Below are 8,268 nucleotides of genomic sequence, written 5' to 3'. Positions count from 1 at the left end.
ACCATTGGTTGATCAATTTAAACGAATTAAACCTCATACCTAATTCTCCTGAATGTGGTCCCCAATCCTCAATTTAAACAATTACAACAACACTAACTTCCCTCAAACGCTAAACACTTTGACGGGCCAAGCTAGAGAATTCCTCTTTCTAAACTCAAAGGGTGGCCCTCTTCAATCAAAAATGATTGTTAACATAACTTAGCATACACCCCCAAAAATATTGGTATAAACTAAACACTAACGATGCATACAAAAATGGTGCAAAAATATCAGGATTAGGTGGAGTGATCAAAGATCACACAAGAAAGTGGATCATTAGCTTCCAAATGCAGCACACGATAATTTCTCCGCTTCATACTGAATTACAGGCAATTCACGAGGGTCTCCAAATTGCAAAAAAAAAAAATCAAAATTTTTCCCCTTGAAGTGGAGACTGACTCAACTGAAGCCATCTTGGCAATACAGCAGTTTTTCTGACCTTGTTTATGCATGCAGATCATTAATGCACCAACAGAAGGAGCTCCTGCTTTGTCAGAATTTTCGTAAAGGCAATCAAGTGGCGCATCTCCTCGCTAAAGACGCCACCAAAAAAAACTTCAAGCAGTTTTCTCTGGACACTCCAGAAGTCCATGCAACACCTCCTCTTTTTGTGAAGCAACAACTGACTATGAAAGAAAATTGAACCTGTCTTTTTGTAAAATGTTTAGTAACTACTGCTTGTAATATGCAAATATCGCTTGTGATAATCCACCAATGTGTGGTAATTTTCCTACTATCTGTAACAAATTGAGCGTCTTCTAGTTATTATAATATATGTTCAGTTACTATAAAAAAAATAAGTTGTAAGAATAGTTTAGCTAACTACGGCTCGTAGCTACTAATTCCTTGCCATAAGGTGTATTTCATTGTATTCAATTTAGCTAAATTAAATTTATTGTATTCAATTTGGCTGTATTTAAAACAAATACAGGCAAAATATAAATATTATATATTGATTTACATTTAAAAAGAAAAGTACACTGAAATCCAGCCCGATCTGAGCCGACCAGATTTGATAAATATAATTAGAAAATCCGACAAAATAAAATATACTATATTTACACTTAAAATAGATAATCTATTAATATATAAAAGGAGAAGCAAATCCATGATATTATGCCAAGTGTCATAACAAAATATCAACACGTGTCATGTTTTAGGACAAAACTCCAATAAATTTGGAGATTCAAAAAAATTAAAAAAAAAATAAACTTTTTAAAATAATTAACCAATTCAGATATTGGAGTTTTGTGAAGTCTCATGTTCTTTTGTACACAGATTTTTTTTTAAAATAGAAAACTAAAAATATATAACTACTCCAATTCCAAAAAAGGAACCCCACGTTTTTCCTTAGTTTTTTCTTCTTCTCTTTTTGCCCTACTTCTTCGTTAAAAACTTGTAGATTAATTCTATCTTATTTCATTAAATTAAATTAAAAGATAAGAACCACACTCCCCCATGATCCCACGAAATTGCAAAATCAAGCGCACAAAAAAGATAACAAATTAACATAGCAAAACTGCTGTAGAGATCAGTTTCTCTCTTCTCTGGAGAAGTTTAAAACTCCTCTAATTTCATCAAGATGACCAGATAGAAGAACCAGAGTTTGTTCTACTATTTTCATTGATATGAACGGCAGGAGATTTGTACAAATGATGAATATATCGAAGAACCAACAATGCCAATGACAGATTGCGAAAGAAGACGTCTCAATTGGTGGTTGTAGGCATGAAATCTTAAGGTTGTCAAATAGAAAACAAGTTCTTTCTTCTCCGTTTTACATATTTGATTTATCTTCTATTTGAAATTCGAATAGAATTTTACTATAACCAAATTAATTTGGTAGATGAAATTTGGTACACGATTTTGACTTTTCGCCAAAAAAATTAAATTGAATGATGATAAGAAACTTTTCAATGATTCACTGGTATAACACACAAAAGGATAAAAGACGAATGAAGAAAGGTGTTAAGCAGAGAAGCAGAGTATTTCTCCTCAAACATCACTTCACATTCTATTAGTTTGCGTGTGCTAGCAATGGTTGTAATAAAAAGAAAGGCAAAATCTTCTGTCACATGTATTTTGATAAATATTATTTCATTGATATAGGTTTAAACGATTGGGGTATTTTTACAAAGTACTCAGTGTTCTTTTATTGAATGAGGCTCTTCATCCGATTTTGTATGTTATATGCCATGTACAAAATACTTAGTGGATCTATTACTATTTAGTGATCATATATTTGTTGATTTCATCCTCACTTGAACCAGAAAATTGATAAATGTAAGTTAGTGGCCTCAATAATTCTCCTGGACCAAGAAAAAATGGCCTTTGAATTGCTACTAGATAGGTATTGCATTTGCTTCAGGATAGTTACACTGAGTAGTGGCTAAGCATTTACCTTTTTGAGTACACATGCTCATATATTTCTGGTTATAGATTCATTTGGAGCATTCCTCTGATGGTAATTCCATTGACTGGCTATCACTCTATAATTTGCTATATAACTTATGCAAATCTTTGTTGGTTTTTAGCATTTTCATTTTGTACTTGTGGCATAGATGGTTTACATCCTTTAAATTCAAACTCAACTTCATACATATTCCACAAACTCAAAAAAGGTCAATATTGTACAAGCAGAGAAAAACAAAAAATAAAAGATGCCTTCATTTCAAATCAGTGATTGATGTTTTATATGCGAAAAAGAAAGATGGTTTGAATCACTAAATTATGAAGTGGCATGATAGTGCTATGGTAAATAAGGTTGTTCGGTCGAAAGATGTGACTGAACAACCACGAAAATAGGTGAGAAAGAGGTTTATAAGTAAATGGTTATGAAATCACCGAATAGGCAATGATTTAGATTGAATTGTATATGTAAAGGGAAATTTGCAATTTTAGTGTTTCTCCTTATGAAGAAAAGGTTTGCATTATGTGTTTTCTGTATTAGTTGTGTGTGAATATGAATGTGATAGTGAATATGTGGAGCCTTTGAGGTCGCTATGTGATGTTCAATGTAAGTTGCAAGTTCGGACAAGTAGAAGGAAAATTAGCATTATAATGTTCCAAATTTTTTTATTTTAAGAAATATTAGACTGATAAGATGTCACTATATCAAACCTCATAGCAGTTTTAAATATGCATTTGTGAAAAAATATTCAGGGATTGCACATGGCTGGTTTGTGACATACAAAGATGAAGTAGTGGCTATAAAAGGCTCACCAAGATATATTGGGTGGTCTATGGAGCATCTCAAGTAAGTTCCTTTCATTGTCATTATCTATTGCTTTATTTTGAAAAAGTTGTGAATGTAAAATTTAGTTATTAGATTGTGCTTTTTGGTGTTTTAATTTAGCATGTTTACCTTCAAAGTAACTTTATTGGTTTAGCTTGGATTAAACATTAAGTTTTTTTTCTTTTCTTTTTCTTTTTGGGTAAGGTATGATTAAACATTAAGTCTTAGTCTTTAGAACTAGATCAACATAAAGAATAGGAAATAGCTGAGTTTAGAATGATCTGATGGAAACTTGCCTTTTTCAAAGTACATGCAATGAGTGATATATTTTTGGATTGCTTGTTGCCATTATTAATTTCTAGCTTGTGGTGTTTTAGAAGCTTCACTATTTCGCATAGAGATTTTCCAGAATGTCAATTGATAAAAAGGAATCATAAGCATCAGTTTATTAATTATAATCATCAATTATAACCATTTTCTTCAAGATGACCAATATTATTGAAGGCAATTGAGGATAAAAGAAAGTAATATATTTAATTTTTGACCCAGCCTTATATATCAACATGATCATGAACAATCATTTTATTTTTTCTTTTTCTGACCATCATAGAAACAAAGCTAAAAAATGTAAATGTACAAATTTATTCTCAAATAAATGTATCAACAACTTTTGTTTAGTGGATCGAACCCATATAATAAATTTATAGTTTCCTCCTTTTCAAATAAATAAATAAAAAATTATATGACATGGTAGATGTTATCAGCATGTGTTAATTAAATCATTTTTCAGAGTGATATTTTATAGAATATGAGCCAATATGTTGGGAGCTTCTTCTTTACTCTCCATCCTTTTAGGACTCAGAGACAAAAGAGAACCAATACCCATAAGTGAGACTTAAGTTGGTTTCAGTCCTTTCTGCTAATTGTATTATAATCTTGAACTAGCATTTCATGTTTTGATAATAATCTACTTTAGTAATAGGTATTATTTGAACCAGCATTTCATATATATGTTAACAAATCATCTAGGATGTAATAAGACAACAGAACAAGTGAATAAAAGACAAAATAAGGTATATAAGCGTGTTAGTCGTTCTCTCCAGATAATATTTTTCAATAGATTATTTCTCACATTTATTTTTGGTCTGCATCATTTGTGCTTGCTACAGAGTTGACCGATTAAATGCCTTCTGGCAGTGGAACGCAATGCAAAGGAAAAGTAACTAGAAATTAAGGCTTTTATCATGTTATAGCATTCTCCTCTTGGTATTTAAAGATTATCTCTGCATATGTTCTACCATATCTTTCGTTACTTTATTAAAGTTTTATCCAAAATGTGATGCTTCTTTTTTCTGTCTTAGGGACATTAAGATGCACAAAGTTGTACTTGAGGAACATGCATGTCGTTAAAGATTTATCTTTGCATATGTTATGGGCTCTATTTTGTTAATTTATTAAAATTTTATCTAAAATATGGGGCTTTTTTTTTACTAGATATTTGCACCGTCTCAAGGACATTTAGATGCACAAAGTTATATTTGAGGAAGATGCACCTCGTTATGGAACTGTATTAGCTTTTTACATTTCACAACCAGATTAATATTCATTATTATTAGATTCTTCTATTTTTTACTTGTTTTTCGCATGTATACTATGAACATTATGGAAGTTTATTCATTATATTTCTACAAGCATATCACTTACTTTATGTTTTAGATGTGCAAGATCAATTTTTCACTTACATTCTTCCTTTCCATAATTTCTTCTATCATCGTCTCTCTTTGTAGATCCTTTTTTTCCTTAGGCTGATTTTTTTTTTTTTGTTATTGGAAAACAATTCTGGAAAAGAGTTTGTGTAGAGACAACAACAAATATTAGTTATCATGCATTTTCTAATATTCTTAGCTTAATCAGAAAAGTAAGGTGATGATATTTTTGACAAACTTAAGTCTCAAATCTTTGTCTTACTTACTTATATACAAGTCCAGTTATTATGTATTGTGAATAACTTTCGAGATACTACAAATAACTTTGTGAGGCTTAATAACTAAATTTATTTAGTTACCATATATGACTCTTTACTTTCAACACTCTTTTGTTTAAAACTGCTTTCGCTTTAACAATTTTTCTCTGGCCCATTTATATCGAGTTATTTTCTCTGTTTAGTGACAGAGACGCAGAAACATAAAAATTAAAGTCGCCCTTCTCATTGTTGGGTTAGAGGTTGATTTGGAGCTTTTAATTTGGACATAAGATTGATTAACACAATCTTAAGGGAATAAATTCTCAACAAATGGTGATCGTCATGCCAAAAGTTACATACATTAGAAGTGTAGAACAAGGTTGGTGTTGGAGGTTATATGGCTCGGCTCGGTCAACCAGTGCCTATGATATACGGACACTTTGAATTGGAGATCTGCAGTTTTGAATGGATGAATAATATTTTCATAGCCGCTTTACAAAAATTTGAGATGTACTAAAGTTTCTGAAGTACATTGTTGTTGCTGAGTTTTTAATATATAAAATTATGTCTTAGGGAGAAGAATAAATTTTTTAGATTGTTGTGAGAATTGGAAAGTGTTTGCTGTTCTCATATGCTTTGGATAAATTTTCTATTGAGTGTTATGCAGGTTTATCTAAGGTAAATAAATATTATACACCGATATTTATATGCAACAACTAACTTTGTATGATAAACTAAGTATAAGATAACATCCTCTATATTATTTCGATTGACAAGTTTGAGATAGTTACCAAAATGATTTATCCGTTAAAATCATTTATTTTTCATCATTTTTCTAAGTCACAGTCCTTCCTTTGTACTCGAAATTGCACAATTAAAGTCCAATTAGCATGACTATTCTTGCAGAATTTCCTTCCCAATATGAAAAATGCGTGGAGTTGCTCAAAAATATTTTTGCATTCAAAGGTTCAAATAATTTTATACAAATATAAAGTTCATTGCTTGCGATATGCAAAGTAAAGTAGCTTATAATGTAGTATAGTACAATTAGGACGGCAAGAAACTCCAACAATAAAGCCGTGAAAATAACAATATTGGTTGTGAACACCTAATTTTTTACCACATCCAAATTTTATTCTATTTTAGTGTAAATATTTTATTTTAGTATAATATATATATATATATATATATATATAATTTTATTTTCATTTGTATAGAGAAAATAAAAATTTACAAAATATATATTTAGTTTCCTTTAATTAGAATTTTAATAAGTAAGTTATAGTATCTTTTCCTAGTATATTTAAAGTACATGTAAATATTTAATTTTTTTTATATTGTAAGAAATGTTGGTTAATATTCTTATCTATACATTTAATTTATTTTCTAAAATTAAAAATAAAAAAAAGGAAGTAAAGCTAACGTCAAAAGAGTCAAAAATCAAATTCTTAATTTTGTTAACTTTATTAAAACTCCCACTTGTCTCCCATATCCCTCACGTATTCCCCACAAATATCCACCCCTCACTCCCACGTTCCCACTCTTCCTCACCATCAACACACACCCATTTCAATTCTTTCCTCAACCTCAATCCCACGTCCCCACTTTAAATCTTTGGCACAAGATTAGATAACTACTTTTATTCCTCTTTATAAAGAGGTTTAAGGAAGAACGAAAAAGAGAGAGGAAGAGGACTAAATGAAAAGATTTTATTGAGCGGAGAGTTTGACAAATATTTGGTTTCTTCAATTATTTAAAGAAACTTTAGGAAGAGAAAATGGAGTTTGAATAGGAGCAAAGGTTCGAGTGGAAGTTTGGTTACTGCTTTTGTTCCGATTTTGAGTTTCCCATTTCCTGTGGTTGCGGTCTTTCTCATTTGAAATTTTTTAAACTGAAGTTTGTACCAGTTTTTATTATTACTGGTGAAAGAAGCTTCACCTTACATGTTTTCTTCTAATATTTGTTTAATTTATTTTAATGTGTTTGTTGAAAATAAAGTGTAAATAGATGTCTTATAAGAATTAAGATCTATTAAGAAGTTGTTGTGTTGCTATAGTTTATATCTCATTTATTATTGAAGTAGTATTTGAGTTTTTATTTTTTGCTTAATCATTGTTGTGTATGTAAGATATTATTCCTTGAATCTTGAGTATGTAAGTATTTTTTATTTACTGCTTTGGTTAAAACATTTTCATAAGTTTTAGTGTTAAAATATTATCATTTTTAAATGGGTAAGAATGGTTCAAACAATACAGTTATATCTGATGCCATGAAATTTTCTTAATAACAAGTATTGAAGTTAAAGATCAAGTCCATTACGAGTTTTATTTTTAAGTCTGTTAATTTGTGTCAAATATCACTTTAAAAAAAATACATTTACTTCCATTCAAGAGTTCATGTAAAATCCTTGCAGTCTTGGGTTTGGAGTTTATTTGAAATTTTCTTTTTATGTGTTATTCTGAAATTTTCTTTCTCTTTCAATGTGACTAATAGAGAATATCTTACTCCGTATATTTGTTTTAGAAAATATTTTAAATGTTTATGATTTAGTTTTCTTTTACTTGTTTGCTAGTTGAAATATAATGATAATTAGTAGTAACAGAGAGCTACATGTTTTGAAGAACATAGTATTTTAATTGTGACGATCCGGCCAGTCGTCTCATGAGTTACCGCTCTGTTTCCCCCATTTCTACTTTATTATGCTTCGTTATCCGTGTTTTATATGATCGAGTTGAGTAGGTTGCGTTCGAAGTGGATTTGGTAAGAAATGAGACACTTAGTCTCTTTTGAGAAGGTTCAAGTTGAAAAAGTCAACCGGATGTAGAATTGTGTGTTAGAAGGCTTGCATGAGAGTTCTGATGGTTCGGTTAGATTCGGAAGGTGATTTATGCCTTAGGAGTGTGATCGGGATTGGTTTTGGAGGTCCGGTGTAGAATTAGGCTTGAATTGGCAAAGTTAGTATTTTGGCGATTTCCGGTTGTTAGGCGAGATTTTGATCCGAGGGTCGGAATGGAAATCCAAGAGTTGTTGT

At 30.5% G+C, this 8,268-nt stretch overlaps 1 long non-coding RNA gene across 1 annotated transcript; it reads left to right on the top strand.

The window, feature by feature from the left end:
• Positions 1 to 1,509: 1,509 nt before the first annotated feature.
• LOC107782348 (uncharacterized) lies at positions 1,510 to 5,859 on the top strand. The gene is made up of 3 exons (XR_001647212.2): positions 1,510 to 1,780; positions 3,202 to 3,295; positions 5,441 to 5,859. It is a non-coding gene; the product is annotated as an uncharacterized LOC107782348 (long non-coding RNA).
• The last annotated feature ends 2,409 nt before the right edge of the window (positions 5,860 to 8,268 follow it).

Source organism: Nicotiana tabacum, chromosome 20 (assembly GCF_000715075.1).
Source record: "Nicotiana tabacum cultivar K326 chromosome 20, ASM71507v2, whole genome shotgun sequence".
Classification (NCBI taxonomy): Eukaryota; Viridiplantae; Streptophyta; class Magnoliopsida; order Solanales; family Solanaceae; genus Nicotiana; species Nicotiana tabacum.
The sequence above is the reverse complement of the archived record's forward strand: the minus strand, read 5'-3'. Positions and strand labels throughout refer to the sequence as shown.